The following is an 18,894-nucleotide window of genomic DNA, read 5'->3' as shown; positions in this document are numbered from 1 at the left end:
ACTGAGATTTATTTCGACGTGCAGACTTGAGATGTATCCAAAGCAAATTACACACAGAGCACCTACCTTACTCTGTGCATATAAAGTGCAATCCAGGAGAATAGCAGTTTGATTAGTAACTCAGCAGTCTTGCATCAGGACCACTTTTGACCGTGTTGCATTGAAAAAGGAAAAGCCTACCCTGAATGTATATATGATTGCTCTCGACTACAGCCCAGGTGTTTTTGAAAAGTAATGTAAGGAATTGCACAAGAGCTTTTTTTATGTATTGTTCATGTGTTGTAGTAATGGGATTCTCTTTGTAAGCAATGTTGTTTGTGGTGTCTGCATCCTCCTAAATGGATCAGGGTTATAGTGAGAATAGAGTATTAGGTACTAGGGAGTTTTGTTGAAGGCACAATGTTTAGAAAGTTTAAAACATTCAAAAATCAAATACAATTCTCAGCAGAATATGATGAAATAGGAGTTATGTCAAAGACACATTGTATATTGTGTTGCACAGATATCTCTTGAAGTTAGCATGTTAACCACCTAGCTTTGGCCAATCCTGTCATGTAAAACAACTTTCTATCTTAAGGGGCAATAGTCTGATCGTGTAGCCCCCCATAGTTTCAGGTGTTTGTAAAGTTTCCACATTTGTGAAGTTTAGTCCGTTACACAAGCTCTCTTAGCTTTCCATAAACAAAATAAACTCACAAAATGTCAATAGGAAATATTCTTACACCAAATTTCCTTAAACAAAAAACATAAACTTCCTGAATTTCTCTTTTTAATTGCACTCATTGTAAAATACACTTCTTTTAAATACGACAAAAACTGACCAAAACCATCTTGGTTAATCTTAATCCATTGTTCCAATAATCACCAACTCTGGTTTGCTTGAAATAAATCTGTAATTCATCGAGTTAGATGTGAAAATATTCTTGCTCTGCTCGCTGTCACTGCCTCTCTGATGCCTGTTGACCTCCCTCTCACTCACCTCACCTCTCCTGTCCCTGGCTGAACATGCTGTTTCTTTGTCATCCCCAGAATCAGAGTCATGTCAGAGCTGCTGTAAGTCACCTCTGTACTGTACTCAAACTGGCCTCTGTGGGCATTGGAGGCTGTGTTCAGTTAGGTGTACAGCAAACTGAGCTAACACGTTAACAACAGTTATGACCTAATATGATGTCCCCTATTTTTTTATTTTTATGAAATGGACAGGTAAAAAGTAGTCTAAATTCTTACACACTGCACCTTTAACTGTAAGAGGACTGTACTTATATAGCGCCTTTCTAATCTTCCAACCACTCAAAGCACTTTACAGGACTTATCTCATTCACCCCATACTCATACATTGATGGCACAGCCTTCGGGAGCAATTTGGGGTTCAGTATCTTGCCCAAGGACAGTTCGACATGCAGTCTGAAGGGGATCTAACCGGGGATTGAACCACCGACCTTCTGATTAGTGGACGACCTGCCAATAGAGTTTATCTATCTACAGTAATCTCATGAATGGTTTCTTAGATTCTTGCCAAACATGTTAATCTTCATATGATCAACATTAGTTAGACTGTTCAGTGGCTTCACATCACCTTGGCTAATATATGGTGGAACACAGTGTAATCAATAGAGCACCTTGTTCTCATTAACAGGAGATAAAACCAGGGTGAGCACTGAATTGTGTGTCAGGGCTTCTTGGCAGGATTAGTCAAAAAGCTTTTTACCTTTATACTATATTCACTTGACACTGAAATTAAACAGCAATCAGTCACTGTAGATAAGGAAACAATTACTCAAAGGGACAATGCAATCAATGCCAAAAGCAATTAAATATAAAAATAAAACACTGCAGATTGATATTGATGTATCTAGGATTATTAGCAGACATTTAAAGCACATTTACTCTAGCACTGTACTTAAGAAGATACTTTGAATGCTTTATATTGGGGATGTTGTGCTCGAAGCTACTTCTTCTCCATTTTAGTCATCAGTCATTCTGGAGACCAATATTAAACAAATGTTGCCTAATGACAAGCTTTAAAGTCAACTAAATAAAGATCTTAATTCTCATTGATTCTAAATTTATATTCAATAATCATCAAGGGTTATATCCACTGGATCAGACGAACAGCCCCTACATAATGCCAAACTATTTCCAGATTTATTTTATTGAGCCACTATTATTACCTGACATTATTGCTATGGTTTTTTTCGATGCACAATCCAGTTGGATGCAAGTCTGAATATTGTGTCAAAAGGCATTCTGGGATTATGTAGGAGACATGTAAGTAACATAAACATAGAGAACACAGATAAAGCAACAAGCTTAAATACACCCAAAAGCATCATGATGGATGAAATATTGGTGACACAACTTGAGTTTGGAATTTTGCTCTGTATGTAGGAAGCAGCCCACACAAGGAATGGCATTTTCCCAATCACAAATTAGACTTGTCTCAGCCATTCACACTCACTCAGATGCATACGCCCATACAGTAGACATGCACAGTCCCCAGGCTTTTTGTGGGAGGCACAAACACATCTTACTGCCGACTGCCATAAGGCAACATTGCAGCTTGGTGCTGTCTGATATGGCCTCTATTAACTTGAGTTGATGAGTGGATGTTGGCAGAATGCAAAATAAATCACAGCGACTTAGATGAAGGTGCTTAGGTCATGCTACTTTACACATTGGTTTCACCTTCGTGTCATGCTAATGAAACGTTCCACAATCCACAAGGATTTCTGTCAGCCGAGGGATCCACAGTCCTGCATACAGTCTTAATGTCAGAGGCTAGGGGGGTAATTGGCAGTCATTTTTAGTCACATGTTGAACAGTACTTGCAGAGACATATTGTAGATTCTAGACACACAGACTCCTCTCTTAGCATGGCCAAGGCACAGAGCCACCACCAGTGAGTGGATGCCGACTTGAGGTGAGCCAGGGAAAGGCACAGACCTGGCAACAAGGAGGACACTACTGTGACACAAAAGGCTCTCATTCCCTCTTCCCTTTCAGTAAACACATACAACACAGACATTTTTGCATACAAAACAGTTTCTAAAACATGATGCTCCATTATAAATGAATACCCAATGGCATAAACAATATAATTGGACAAAATTATTTGGCATTTTGATATTCGGTCAAGTCATTTTTGCCAAGTAAATCATGGTTCCAGTTTTTCAAATGAGAGAATTTGCTTTTCCTTTTTAATCATTAGATGAGTCTGCAATAAAAATATTTTGTTGCAGTCCAACAAAAAATGTTCAAAATGAGCCCCACCTCACCAACAATAGTAAAAACCTGCTTTTACATAAATGCACAAATATGGTAAGCATCATATTTATACTATAAGTAACATTTTCAATGTAGGAATTTTGGTTTACCAGTGTATTTTTACAGCATGGTAGTAGTTTTAAGTAAAGAAACATAACATTCCTTCAACTACTGTCATCGAGTAAGAGCCTGAAAGTGAATCATATTTTATGCACCAGCAGTCAACGCTTTATACTTGACCTAATCCCATCATTTATTTATGATATTACCACTGCTTAGTCCTAAATAGGTATGTGTGACATCCTGTTCTTGACACTGAGGCTTGTTCCCAGGCTGGCACTTGTGCCACAACCTGACATACTGTGCTGACTGAGTCAGAGACAGAGACAAAAAGGCAGAAAGAGTTTTGACTGCCAGTTTGGAAGATGATGACAGCAGAGTTACCACAGAGAGGAGTTAAGGAGAGATGAGGTAGAGAGAAAAAGATTTACTAGCAGCTCCCTTTTTTTTCCAGGGAAAGTGGGGTATTTGAAGGATGAGGCTGGCAAGGTTCTGTACTTTTTGTATTGTAAGCGCATCACCAACAATGAATTGATCCCACCAACAAGTGTTGTCTGTGCAGCCAAAACTTTTTCTGTGTAAGAGATCTGTTGTTGTCCAAAAACTGAACACGCATCAGCAAGCCACACTGCTGCACTGGATGACATATTCCTTCATTACCATGAACACTGGCACTATAGTCTGTCCAACTGACTAGTTAATCCAATGCTTAAAATAGTCCCAGTTAAAGCAAAGTAAAAAAAATAAAAAAAGGGGGGGACATAGAAATTTCACTTTCCCTCCAAGACCAGCAGCAGACACTTTTTGTAGAATGTAGAGGATAAATCAAGCTGTTCATGATGAATGGATTAAATTCATTAAATTAGAAAAGGCACAAATTCCAAATTCAAATTGGAACAGCTAGATTTCTGGTTTGTCTGGTTTGTTTTGTCCACAAAGAAATAAGCTTAGAATATATATATTTTTTAAAACAAAAGAAACCATGAAACACTAGGAGCAGGGGCAAGAGTGGGCAGAAGCACAAAGACATTGGAAGAACCAAGGATGCTGACCACCTGACAGACCTGCAACAAAACCCCTGGACTAATCAACTAATGCAACACAGGTGTTACAGAAAACAGGCGGGAAACTGACAAAGACAGGAAGTAACATCATAAAACATCAGTGGAAAGACTTTCAAGTTAAAACAGGAAATGCTAAACAAAAAAACCCAAACCGTGACAAAGAGGTAAGAAAGAGTAAAGAAGCAACATAAAAAGGTGCCTATTCTTTCTTTTTTTTTACATTTAGCAACAGTAAATCTTGATGTTTAAATAGCTAACATTAGTGCTCCCTGATGTGTTGACTGATTTGTTTTTATGTGTTTTAGATTTTGCATGGTTGCTGTTAATGTATTTGTTTTTTTAAGTTGTTTTTAAAGTCTGTGTAAAGACAATTCTGAGATTTCTTTAAAAAAAAAAAAGTTGCTGAAAAGTTGTAAAAGGTTTTAGATGATATATTACTGAAATGTGGAGTTAGAAGTTAAAAGAGTTTTTCACCAGTTTTCAGTCCAGGATTTTTTGGGTGGTCCAAAAGGGTGGCTTCACGTTCAGGCCACCCTGAGCATACCCCTGCACCCCTAGAGAGACATATCTTTAGTCATGGGTGGTTGATAACACTTTCTTCTTTGGTCTGACAAACTCATATTTATTCTTACTTTACACAGACTTTAAGTTTCATTTTTTTGGGCCATTGTAGCTTGTCAGCCACCATTTATTACCAAGTATCTCCAAAACTATGATATTCTCACTGGTCTCAACTGTACCTTGTATTTTTTGCAAATGAGCAGATAAGTACAGCCTCAAGGTGCCTTGGCTGTAGACTCTTGTTTAAGACTCTTATTTAAAAAAAAACACTATCTATTTTTAAAGATTTATTTAGAAGAAATTGACTATTGATTAAGTGCCACAGACAGAGTAGGAAAGTAGGAAAGTACTGAGAATTAGACTAACACAATGCTGAATTAACTTAAAGAAGAAAAAGATAGAATAACACTAACTTTAACCTCTCTAATAAGAACATTGTCAAAAACTGTTGCAAAAACCAAGTAAACTACTCCCTTTATTTACCTATTCCTTTTGGTATAGTGCTGTGTTATATCAAATAACCAACCACTATGCATTAGTAGAAGTTGCTGGGGGGCAAAAAACAGATATGCTGTATGTGGTTTTAAGAGAGAATCACAGAGCGGGAAGACAGACTGACAGAAAATAAAATTAAACTAAACTATAAAATAGTGATAGTTACTTTAAGGGAATTTGAATGATAAAATATAAATGTATTAACGAGAAACGCTCTACAAACAGAAGACTGAGTGCAAAGCTGCTTAACAGCATAAAAGCCAGATACAGAGTTTGTATGGTGTAAGCAAAAACGAGGGAAAGAGAAAGTGCACAGGAAGATTAGACTGAATTTTAAAATGACGATGGTGCAGTAGATTTGAATTAAAAAATCTAAATTAATTAAGGGGAAAACCACTGCCCCAGAGATTGTCTGTAAAACAGCTTCAGTTTTCCTCCTATAGCAGATACTGGTTTAAGCCTCAGCCAGGGGAATTATGCATTTTAAAGGACAAAAGGGATGGAAGACATAATGTCAACACAAGGAAGAAGCTGCTTTCTGCCAGCGGGATTTATGTTTATTTCATAAGCCTGTTTAATTGTACTATTTCCTGTGCAATGTGTGATGGAAATCATTACAGTGGGATGGAGCTTTACAGAGGTCATGGTAACTTTCCATCTTGTTTCATTGTTAGACTTGTTATCAGATGCTACATAGCGGCAGCTTGAGGCAAGTAGGAAGAAGTGAGAAAAGGGGATGTCCTGAATGAAATATAAGTAAAGGGAATGGAGGAGCTGTAGGATAAATAATTGATGCTGGATATTTTAAAATCTTATCACCCCCAGTTTCATTGCTTTATGATGGCCATGCACTGAATATTTGTCCATGAAGAGAATCAAATGCAAACTGTGGCTTTGTCACAACAGGGGGACAAAGGCAAGTTAAGTGGAGAGACACAGAAAATAGGCTGATAATTGTGAAACTCAAGGTCAATCGTGCCCTGGTGGCCAAGCCGAGCAGCATGTGGACAGTATGACGGGGTGCTGTGGGGTTGCCTTTGCATTCACAAACAAGCTTGTTAGCCTTATGGTCGCTAACTGAGTACAAAGAGTGTTTGTATGCAATGAATTTGTGAAGATGTTTTTTCATTTATCCTGGTCCCTCTGCTTGGAAATGATTGCTGAAATGATGAGGCTGATTTAAAATTGAAAAAGCTTTTCATTCAACGAGTTTGGAGCAAAGTGGAAAAGAAGCTGTTTACAGTTTGATTGATTCCAAAATCAATTTATAGTTTTGCCTTTGTTTGCCTCTTTCCTTTTGGACTTTAATTTCATTTTTTACTTACATACAGGGCTGCATAGATAGATAGATAGATAGATAGATAGATAGAGCGTTCTCTCTTAGATATGCCCTACATTTATCAGGCAGTAAATAGTAAGGACAGTAAAGAAAATAATATATATGACAGCCTGCTGCTTAGAGCAAGGGAAGGTTCAATCAAACCTCAAAACAAAGCTCAAGATAAAAAGAAAACCATAAAAGCCTGCAGAACATAAACAATCCAACCTTGTGCACCATATTCCTGTTAATGGCAGCAGCGCTGTATATGTGACTGACTTTATTGGCTTTATTGTGCTGCAGATTCAAGTGCTGCTGCCTCTTTCAGAGGTTTCACTGGTGGTTTAATCATCCCCATGTGGGCCCAACATCACAGAGGGTATGTTATACTACGTCAGTTTTACTTATCATCACTTTTTTTTCACTTCTGTCAACAACAGCTCATTCTACACATGCAAGGAGATGACCTTTGATTATTGTGCATCTTTTCACCTGCAAATGCTTCATATTGATATCTGTGCCTATTACAAAAAAAAAAAAAACACACAGAGGGCTAAAAATAGGCAGGATCATTCCTTCCTAGCTCATGTGTGTATGTTAGGAAAGAATCTTTTGACATTTTAGCAAACATGCTTATTTGCTTTCTTGCTGAATGAAGATCGATACCACCATGACTCATGAGCGTCTGCTCAACATGGAGCTAAAGCCATCTGCTTAGCCTAGCTTATAATAAAGAAAGGATGCAGGTATACAGCCCCCAGGAAGAGCGCCAGGCTTTAAAGCCAATTTGACATAGTGGTCAAAAACATAGTAGTCATTAGAATTTGGTCCATTAGGTCCAATATCCAAAGTCCAGAAATGCCACACAATTAAATAATTTATCGCCTCTCAAGTCTATGAAGGGCTAAACCAGAAGATAGTGGTTGGCCAGCGAAAGTCTCTAGTGCTGTTGTTCTAAGAGCTCCATAATGAGGAAGTATATGTGGAAGATCTGGGTCACTTTATGCCTAGAAATCAATTGAAGCCCTGCCTATAACAGTACATCCAGTTCTCTTTATACATCCATGGTGTAAACAGCTAAATTCACCCAAGGTAGCAAGAATCCTCCTTCCAGTACTTCAAAAGCGCATTTATTAATTAAAGTTATATCTTTTTTGTTACTCCATATAAAAGCCAATATGGAAAAAAAGTTGTGATTTTCAGTTGTGTCTATGGTTTGAACCCCAGCTAGGGTCTCTCTGTATGGAGTTTGTATGTTCTCCCTGTGTGTGGGTTTCTCACATTTCTCCCATGGCCCAAAGACATGAAGGGTAATAGGTTAATTAGTCACTCTGAATTGCCCATAGGCGTGAACGTGAGCGTGAAAGGTTGTTTGTCTCTTGTCTCTTGTCTTATATGTGAGCCATATGATGAACTGGAAACTTGTCCAGGGTGTACTCCTTCTCTTGCCCAGTGCTCCAACCCTCCGCGATCCTGAAGTGGTTATGAGAATGGATGAGCAAACGAGATTTTAACGTGTTAATTAGTAAACTTTAGAGGTGCTAGTAGCTGGATTTTGTTAGATTTTGAGACACAGACTAGATGTTTCCTGTTAGGCAAAATTAAGCTAACCATTGCCTTGATCCAGAAATGTTCTCATTTAACTCTTTGCAAGAAAGCAAAACAAGTGAATTTCCCCAAATTTGGAAATATACCAGGTAAATGCTCGAAATGTAGCACAGATATTAACTAGTGCATCTCAATTAACATATTGTATAACCACGAACAAAGAATCAAAGTTCAAACACAAACACACTACACAAGCTTCTCCAATTTGACCCTATGAATAGTCGGTGTAGGCTTATGTTTGAGCTTTTCATCCTTCATACTGCTGCGGCAGTAGTACCGTATGAATGATGCCTGACGCCTCTGCTGCTACCCACCCACACATACAGACAACCGCATTCACACAGTGTCGATGGTCTCACCTTCCCACTGAGATTTAGACCCTCATGTGCTGATGAGAGAACAACCAACAGTTTTGATTTCCCAGCGTCAGAGTTTGTCCACTGGTCTCTATACCAACACAAACACAAACCTGACCAACTCTGCAAACAAAGAAGAGTGTGTGGAACAAAGGAGAAAACAGCTGATTGGATATAAAGAAATATGGTATGAAAAAAAATGGAATAAAAGTTAAGAATAAGAAAATTCTTTTGAAATTCTGTTTGTCTTTTTCTCTAAAGTTCATTGCATCACTGTGGCTGAAAACACATGAATTCTGTATCCAGCTTTCACAAACATCAAGTGAAAACCAGTTGAGTATACAGTGAAGACATCTGAATCACTTTCATGAATCTTGAATGTCTCCTCTTGAGGTGTTTTGGACATTAATGCACAGGGGAGTTTAACTGAGTATAATCCAGAAGAACATGTAGTTCTCTATGAGTCTTCATTTTTCATGTTTCAGTAAGTTCAGTCACTTTCTGGACAAAACTGCACACATATGCAATTTCTCCTGAATATTTAATTTAAACATCATTAATACTACCGCTGTGCTGCTTGCAACTTCTCTCTATCTCCACACCAATGCCCAGACTGACTCATTATTTTCCACATTTGCCTGAAAGAGCAGCTGTAGTGGCCGAGGGAAATATGTTGCAATAGTATATTACGCACTTCAAGATGCAATTCTGACAGTGATTAAGCTACAAAAAGACAAACTAAAAAGCTTGTTAATTTATGTGAATTTCTCTGCTCCCAGCTGTGGCCATGCTTATTGGCATTCGGATGCACACAATTTTTCAGCACATCACATCAGTAAATCCTCTTCCGTTTGATGAGCCATCATTCTTGCTGGTAAAGAACACAGTTACATTTGCTTCTGTTCAGCATGAGGAATTACTTCAAGCAAAGTCGAGTTGGTTCGTACGCTTGGCAACACTTGATGAAAAGGGCAAAGTCTGGATCAAGTACTTTTGTAGTTTTCAGGAAAAGTTTAGTCCATTAAAGAAAAGAAGAAACAAACAAACAGCAAACGAACCAGAGACACGAAGGCCTGAAAAGACGGTCAGATAGATGAGAGGCTGATGGGGTGGAAAGGCTGGCGGCCTGACAAACAGGGAACTTGAGGTAATGAAGGCGGCAGAAGTTGAAGTGCCCTCAGTAGCAGGAGGATAAGGATCTTTATTTTAAAGAAGCCAACTCTTGACTATAATTGGGAGCCAGTGAGTGCCGAGAAGTGAGTCTATGATGTGATCATTAGCCCAAGTGTGGAGGTTTCCTCCTGAGTGAGAGAGGGGAGAGAGAAGGAGAAAGGACGATGACGCAGAGATGGCAAGACGAGCCCGAGAGGGAAAGATTTATTTTAAACCAGCGTAAAGGTCCCAAAGTCAAAATCACAGGATGGAGAAATGAAGAAGGTCAGAGTAGAGTTATTATAATTGTGTATTTTTCTTCTTTTTTTATATTACTGTTTTTTTAATTTTGTTTTGAAAAATGTTTTTAATTAGTTTCATTTAATTTAGTTGAGTTTTTTTATTAGTTTTAGTATTCATTTTAATTTCTTATTATAATATGGGAGATATTTAGTGTGTAAGATTTAGAGGGCTCTATTTACAGAATATGGCAGGAATAGAATATAATGCACATGTGTTTTCATAAATCATCTGAAAAGCTTTGAATGAACCTTATATATCTACAGACTTCTACAGAGCCTGTCATGTTGAACCAACAGGTCTCGACAGAAGCTGACAAGCTCTAGTAAGGGTTTCATGTTTCTGTGCATTTCACAGCTGCCACACTGTAGTTTCTCACTCCTGATAGGAAGGAAATGGTGAGGTAAGAGGTTGCAATCAGCAACATCTTGAAATCCCAGTCTAGATAAAAATCCTCCTCGTGCATGATGTGTTGACAAGTTTGACCAAACTGACTAAAACTAAAAACATTTCCTAAATATTTGTATTGTCTGTTAGTCATATTATCACACCAATATTATTTCAGTCAGTTTTCTATTTAAGTTAAATAAAATGTTTTTTCACACCTAGTTTCAGTTTTTAGTTTAGTTTTAGTTAACTATATCAGCCCTTAGGTAAGACTTACTGTAACAAAGGTGGGAAATACCCAAGAATAAACTCACCCAGGACTCACACTGACTGCTCCATCCACTGAGCTGTGAGGAGTAAAGGTAGAGTACAACAATTCATCTATGTCAGAAAGAGCTGTAGGGAGCATCTGCTGCTCCTTGTGCTGGACTGTATGGCAACATAAGAAATGGGGCCATTGGTGCTCTGTTGCTATACCTGGCCTCAGTTTGGTGAAGGCAATGGCTTGATACTGCTTGAGAGATAGATGTCTGAGTGCAGATCAAAGCGATGCGCCTCCTCACTGTGACAACTTCATTTGTCGGATGAGTAGTATCAGCTTAACACCACAACAAAAGAGCAAAAAACACTTCTAACCACATTAAATATCTCAGCACCGCTTATTGCGTTAAGTGCCTTTTTTCTCTTTGGGAATCTACATGCAGCACTGTGCACGCAGACACACTGAAACAGAGTATCTACTGGCTGAAAATGTGCATATTAAATGTTGGCCTCAAGTCCTGACAGCGCAGTGGTGGTGGGCCTGGTAGTGATACTAAGAAAGGTGCAGTAGGAATGCAGCAGAATGTGGGAGATGTAATATGGCTGGCGGATCAAAAGAAAGAAAGAAAGAAAGAGTGTGAGGACTTTTCCAAGCTACCCTGTTCTAGTCAGAAAAAGAAGGACAAGCACAAGCAAAGACTGTCATCCAAAATCCCCTCTACCATCCTTCACAGGGATGTTAGACACCTGGTGGTCCTGCTTCCCATCAAGGAGCAACTTAAAACAAGACTTCAGATAGACTAGTGTGACCTCCTTGGGTTCCCTAACCAGGAGCTCAAGTGGGAGGTGTTGGGTTATGCATTATATTGCTGTTTATTTTTCATTGTGGGGATGTGGTGAATGCTTAAAATTTATTGCACATACACACACGCATGCATAAAGTGCTCACAGGTTGGTAGTCATGCACACATTTGCAGTCATGCCTTTAGCCGATTAGGTATTGTTGGGTTATTCATTATATGCTGTTTATTTTTCATTGTGGGCATGTGGTGAATGGAGTGTGCCAGAGGGCAGTAGAGGACCCAGTGTTCACTTGGTGTTCAGAGAGAGAGCAAGAAGCACCAGTGTGATTAACCTTGGGTGAGCACCTGGGTGTGGTATGAGTCAGTGGAGCACAGAGACGCTTTTGGTTTTTTAACCTGCTGATGATTCGACAAAAAGTGACAAAAAGTCAAATAAAAGGACTAAGTTGAACCGAGTTGACTCCTGTGCCAAGCCTGGTCGAGTCCAGGCAGACGAACCCCTAATAACAGACAGTATGGTACACCAAGTCCACTTGATCTGCTGTGAGTATTTAATTTCTAGACATTAACATTTGAAGTTTTGGCCTTAAGCACATTTCTTTTTTCAGTAACAAGCATCATCAAAAAAATAATAATATTTGCAATTCAATATGCACCAAGAGGAGAGAGTTTAAGCTTAGCACAGGCTGGAGGCATGTTGATCAGCTTACAGTTAGAAACAGTCAAGACGGCTTGTGTTTTTGTGTGTTGAGCTCGCCTCAATCACTCTTTTGTGTCATACTAGACTGTGAATGTTAACTGTTGTTAACTCATCTCTGTGTTGAAGTTTTCATTTGTTATACATGGACTGGGCTCGGACAGATTTGCACAAATTTAGAGAGAAATTTCAGATTTTTATTCTTGATTGTGTTCATACAGATAGTATAGACTCTGGTTTATAGAGAGTTCTCTTTTTGTTATATTTACTTGTTTCGTAAACAGCATCCTCTTACACATTGTTCCCTTATCATACTTCACCCCCTTTTGTTAAAATTAATCTGAATTTTATTTAATAAACACATTTGTCACACCAAGAACACCTGGATTTATGTTGCAGTTCTAGTAATTCCCTTTCTCCTGCTTCTTTGCCATCTATCTCCCACTCTCTCCCTTTGCCCTTTACTGCGGGGCAAAGCCAAAGACTGTCAGATCTTACCACCTGACCGCAGTGCCCTTCTCTAATTAGTTAAAAGTGGATCCACCGCTCCAGCTAAATATTTTATTTGGCAGTGAAGGTCACAGCCAAGCTTTGTATGGGATGTTATTTGAGAAAATGTTTTAATTTATTCCTGCAATTATCAAAGCCAGGCACTGTGACCAAAACAGGCTTCATTCTGTGTTACTCAAAGGCAAATAATAAAAAGAAAGGCCTCGGAGCAGAGACCTCTGAGAAACGTGTCAGCAAACAACAAATGCATGAAGGGTGGTCAAATGAACCGTGTCTAAAACATGGTGCCTCATAGACAGTTCTCCCAGTGCTTTGTATTGGTGAGTGTAACTGAAGCATGCACAGGCTGTGTCAGAGGCCACACATTGATTTTCATCACAGTGTAATGGCTGCACAAGCCGGTTTAGGCTTACCTGCTTACATTACAACATTGCTCTTTTCGGACCTCACTTCTTTCATGTCCATAATTGGACTGTGCTTATTCGCCGCCTCACAGTAGGAATATTTACTGTGCTCACACTTTCTACATCTGCATTTTTTTTTTGTATTCATCACCCCACAACAACACTGAGCTAAGCTGTGATTTGTATTTACATAAGGAGTCTGGACCAGGCAAGAGGTCTCCTTGCCCAGGGTGTGTTTGGTTATCCCGAGTGTTGTCTCCTCTGACTCTTGACACACATCCTCAGGCAACCTATGTACTGCTTGTCTCTCTCTTTCTCACACTCTTTTCCTTTTTCTGATCTCTCTTTCCCTTCTCTCACTTCATCGTGTATTATCTCCACTTTCACCATCATGTTTGAGCAAACACCCATCCTTATGCGTTTTGCCTTTTTCGCTCCCCTGCCTTGTGTCTCTTTGTTTGTACCATCTCTACAGCACTGCGCTGTACTATTTCTTCTGACATATCAGCATTTTTTTGTAAGAAGTATAATGTTGCGCAGAAGTTAGTGCGCCCAATCGTATAACTTAGAGTAGAAGCTCATTCTTGTCATTTGCAGAAATGTGTCAGAAAACATTTTTTTCCACTATACACTGTATGTGTATGCGTCAGCAGCTTGTGTGTTAATGAGTCTTTAGTGTCCTTTTTTATTGGCACATAATAGTATTCAACTGCCACAGCTCCGCTGCTGCCATGTGAATGCTGAGAGGCAGGAGGGAGTGGGGAGAAAGGATGCATAAAGTGGATTTAGAAAGATATGAGAGAGATAAGAAGATGGTATGGGCAGGGGACCAAGAGAGGAACAGAAAAGAGACACATATGGAGGCTGGGGGGAGATCATGAATAATATGAAATGACACCACAAAGGGAAGATCTAAAGTACCCTGCTGCCTAAGAGCTATGGGGGATACAGTTTTAAAAAAAATGCTTTAGATTTAAACATGCTTTTTTATTCAGGAATTTAGTTGTAATCAACCACATGTCACACACTCCCCAGGAAGTCATAGCATAAGTACAGAGGCTCCAACCACCATTGCCTATGTGTGTAAACAACTTTGTGTTTTGTATTTTTGCAGCAGGTTTAATGAGTGGATCGGGCCAAGCAGTGCCTTTTGAAATATTTAGTGATGTAGTTTTTATAGTGAGATGTACAACACAGAGTACTGCAGCCTCATAGGTCTGCAGGGCACAGGGGGAGTTGGAGAGCTTGTGCCATTGCCTGTTTTCTCTGTGATAGTGCTATTTTTGATTGACATGTGTGTTTGTGGCTGTGTTTGAGAGCGTCCTGCATGTGTGTGCGTATGCTAGTCTACAGCTGTTGGAATGACTAGTGACAGAAGTCCTCACTACTTAATGTGTTATTGACCGTCACTCAGTGGGACCTTCACAACCATCACAATTAATTAATGTGTCTCTGTGTGGGTTGATTTAAAGGGCAATATAGATAACAGAGTAATCCACTTACTCTGTTTATTAAGGTGACTGATCAGCACACTAAGAAAATAATAGAAATCTCAAGGTGAAACTAAATAAATAAATAAAACAACCACTGTATAATGGTCTTATAAAACGCAACTACCAACCTGACCTTTAAATTCAAAACACGTTTTGTCAAATAGGACAGAGTGAAAAAAAGTAAGAGCGGCCTATTTCACATACAGAAACTTAAAGATCACTTAAGGACACTAAATCTGCAGTATATACTGTAGTTATCTACCTCCCATAATCACTGCTCATTATTACTTCTACTCTCTTCACAAGTGCACCAAGCACCTCATACCACAAGTTCTCCAGCTAATGACTTCAGATGCTGTGGAGGTGCTGTATAAATTACATTCAATTAGATATAATGTTTCCAGGTTAGTGATATCGCTCTCTTTCAAAATCCCACTGTGAAATAATTTGAAAGTCTGTGCAAGTGGGACTGATTATAAAAGACTTTGAGGTTGTTTCAGTAAAGAGTTTTACTGCATGTGCTTATCTGCAAAGTTTACTTTCTGACTATGACTGCTTTCTTAATTGCTCGGTTTTCTCTTACACCAACATGAGGTTGATTTCTTTTATTTAGTTTACCTCATAATTTTATATAAGCAATAAAGAAAAAATACAATGCATACAGGGATCAGACCAGGCGATATCCAACATTGCGTACTGGGAATAAAAATGTGGCACTGGATGTGATAATTGCTGGTTTTGTCAGGTGTGATTTTTCATAGTGGGAGAAAAACAGACACAGCACCTGGACATCTCTCAAGGTCATGACCGTCGCTAGTGTTTCTTGCCTTCTCTCTTTTGTGGTTTGACATCTTTCATGACAATGAATCATAGAAAAAGATGGTGAAGCGTAACTGGACTTCAATGCTTCTGCAACCAAAGAGGCTTCATCAAAATGCTGATGAGGTCTCGAGAACAAATTCTCACAATGCGACGACGACCCATGCTTACCAGAATGCAGAAGACATGAAATGGCTGCAGGGCTGCAAGTTGTTGAATGGTTCCACGTAAGCAGCAGGAGATGTCAGATGCTTTGCTCATAGGCACATGGACATTTGTTGCTTGGCGACAAGGGATGATCAGCATCACCTTACCCCCACCTCCCAACTGATTCCTCTCAAGCGTCAGTGATTTTGAACCCATGCACAGTTCCTCTGCTGCTCTCCCAACATTAAGGCTTCCACCAACCCCCACTGTTGATTCTGCAGCTGTTAGCAATCAGGCAGGTCTATTAAGCCTTGTGCTTCCTCACCAAGCTTTACCTGCTTTATTTCCAGTCAGTCTTGTTTATATGTCTGAAAGCCTGTAGATCTGAAAAAACAATTTATATTCATCGCTTCACTGTTTCTGGCATTTGTTAATTTCCTACAATATCCAGACTCAACCTCATTTTTCAATGTGGCATGTGTATGTATTTGCACAAACTATTAGAAGATTATACCCCTGGAAACAGCTCATTTTGCACGCTGATGATATTTAAAAACTATATTTATGATGTGAAAATTTTTCAAGTGCATTGTTGAAAAAGGATGTCAACAGTTACATCAATAGCTTCTATTAGGGGTGAAAGCTTGTACATGGTTTGATAGATAGAGCAGCCACCCCAGTTGAACTAGAGTTTTCTCACTGTATGTATATAAAGAGGGGTAAAATGCCAAGAGATCCATTGGCAATTTACAGTGAAATCAGGGATGGAAGCACATAAACACAGTTTTTGTGAGAAGTGTTGTGTGTTGTTTGTTATTTCACTCCTGATGAGCAGGAGAGTTTGTTTTCTGAAATTTTCTTCATTTCTTCCTTCGTCCTCATTTTTGCATTGATTTTTTTATTTATTTATTTATTGTTGTTAGTTTATCCTCTGGCTTTCCTGGTGAAGAGAGAAAAGTACACAATATAATTCATTATGTAACTAGGGAGATATAATATATTCAGTCTGCCTGTTATGACAAGATTGAAACAAGAAAAGCTCCTGCATACCTCTTTTTTTTTCCTCAGGAAATTAATTTACTGCAGGACAAATCCATGTCATGCGGTGTGTGTCTGCATGTGTGTGTGTGTGTGTGTGTGTACATGTTTCCATTCCCATCAATTAAGGCAGCTTTTTAAGAATAAACTGTATGGTTTAAAAGAAAATTAACCACAAACCAGAAATTCAACTATAATACCTGGAAAAGTCCATGTAAATCCCCTGTTTATGCTGTATGCTCCTATTCTCTCTCTCTCTCTATAGATCAGTCACAGTCACTGAACAGAGACAGACTTATCCAAGCTATTAGGAGACCTTTAGGAAATGAATTGCTCTCTTATAATACAAACAAAACATCAGAAACAAACTGTTTCTGTAGTGATTTTGGCCTGAGTCAAGGCTAAATGGATAATAAGCTCAATTCCTTAATATGTATCATATGTATCATCTTGCTGCATGTAATGGGTCATATTCTTTATTCTTTATTTGTCAGACCTCAAAATCTAGAGAAGCAAAAGGGAAACTGCTGCTGTCGTTTGTCTCATTAATCCTAATAATTAGTCCCCGATCTCACATTTCACAGTTGGCTCTGTAATAGTAAAATATGGTTTGTATTCCCATTTCTCCAAAGATGTAATTCTTTGATTATTTTTCTAATCAGTCCTCATAAGTAAGAAGTTACACACAGAGGATTTGCTTTCATGTCATCTTCAGTTTCCGGTGAAAGTCTAAAATTTATGTACACAGGTTAATTGGTTTGAGACAGCTGCAAAGAAGCAATTTGTCTACAATTATTGGAAAAGCCTTGCCTCGTTCAAGGTCTATTCTAGTATTCAATCACACCTTTTCGTTGCTCGTTTCCACAGTTGCACAACGTAACGGAACCCGATCCAATTCAGCCTAGATCAAATTCACTTGGTTAAGTCATTTTTATGGTGCCCAGGTCAAATTCACTAGGGGAAGTAAATTTGATCTACACTGCTGAGAGGTGCAGCAGAAAGGTGCTGTTAGGAAAAATGTAGTGTTGGCTGGTGAGGCTGTGCTAATAATGCTGTCTGTTTTCTTTTTCTCACTACCTCTCTCTGTCTTTTATATTGAATCTGGCTTGTTTGTTTCATTCTTTATTCTTTTTATTCTCCCTATTAGTGTTAAGTGTCAGTGTTAAGATTCTGTTCTCTCCAATTCTTAGCCGTACCAGTATTCGGTGGTAGAAGTGTTGGTGGTCCGTCCTTTCTGCTCCTTTGGATGGATTTCTATGAAATGTTGAACAAAGATTTATGTATTATAACTAATGCAATTCCCAATTATATTTAGCTGTACTTTGTATTTAATGCTATTTAAACTACTACTTGATAGATGATGTCAAGCTTGTTGGCATGCTGACATAGCTCAAAGCACCCCTGTGCCTAAGTATAGCCTCACACTAACACTAGCAGGGCTGGAGGCTCTGTTGTGATAGACAGCCAGATCAAGTTGTGGTCAATTCAGCATATAACACAATACAATCTTCACAAGCTGACTGGTCACAAACTCACCCTACCCATAACTAACACAAAATGATTTCCTTACATTTGGGTCATGGTCAATGGGTCATGTTCCTAGAGAAAAATACAGCCAATACCCAATACCCAACCAACCCACACCTAAATATCCTACCCTGTATCACGCAGTCCCATTTAATTCCAAGTGATTTATTTTGTTTTGGATCTTATCTCCATACAACAAATGGCAATGGACCTTTGGTTCCCTTCTTCTCCACTGACGTAACTTCCTGCGTCACACTCCAACGGTTCCTCCTGTTTCCTTTGACAAAGTCAAGACAGATAAGGTCAGCTGTTCCCACTGGTAGTCGACTGCTGCAGGAATGTGAAAAGGAATACTCCAGTAAGCCCAGCCATGCTGTGCGGTTTTGCTATTGATCCAGTGTGTTCATTAGTTGCTACTGCAAATTATTAGTTAAGTTACAGAGGATGGTCGCATTCATCTCTGCCAGATAAGTTTGAAGGCGTGATCAAAGTACAGAGGCCAAGTGGTGAATTATGTAAATAATACTGATTTATACAAGAAATAATCTTATTTTGAAGAGATTTAAATTGTGGATAAACACTGCATCCTGTGCACCCAGTGTTAATTGATCCCAGAGGATTTGTGGAAAG

At 38.9% G+C, this 18,894-nt stretch overlaps 1 long non-coding RNA gene across 2 annotated transcripts in view; it reads left to right on the top strand.

Annotated features, from left to right (window-relative positions):
• The first annotated feature begins 4,526 nt into the window (after window positions 1-4,526).
• Window positions 4,527-18,894, top strand: part of LOC113746051 (uncharacterized) — a 24,978-nt gene continuing 10,610 nt past the window's right edge. Inside the window, exons 1-2 of one of the 2 annotated variants that reach the window (XR_003462579.1) lie at window positions 4,527-4,583; window positions 7,066-7,141. This is a non-coding gene — a long non-coding RNA (uncharacterized LOC113746051). Of the gene's footprint in view, window positions 4,584-7,065; window positions 7,142-11,893; window positions 12,173-18,894 lie in introns of those variants that run through there. The other variant, XR_003462580.1, reaches the window with a different exon arrangement.

The sequence above is a fragment of the Larimichthys crocea genome, chromosome VII, assembly GCF_000972845.2.
Source record: "Larimichthys crocea isolate SSNF chromosome VII, L_crocea_2.0, whole genome shotgun sequence".
Lineage (NCBI taxonomy): Eukaryota > Metazoa > Chordata > Actinopteri > Sciaenidae > Larimichthys > Larimichthys crocea.
Note: the sequence above shows the minus strand (reverse complement) of the source record. Positions and strands in the feature narration are given on the sequence as shown.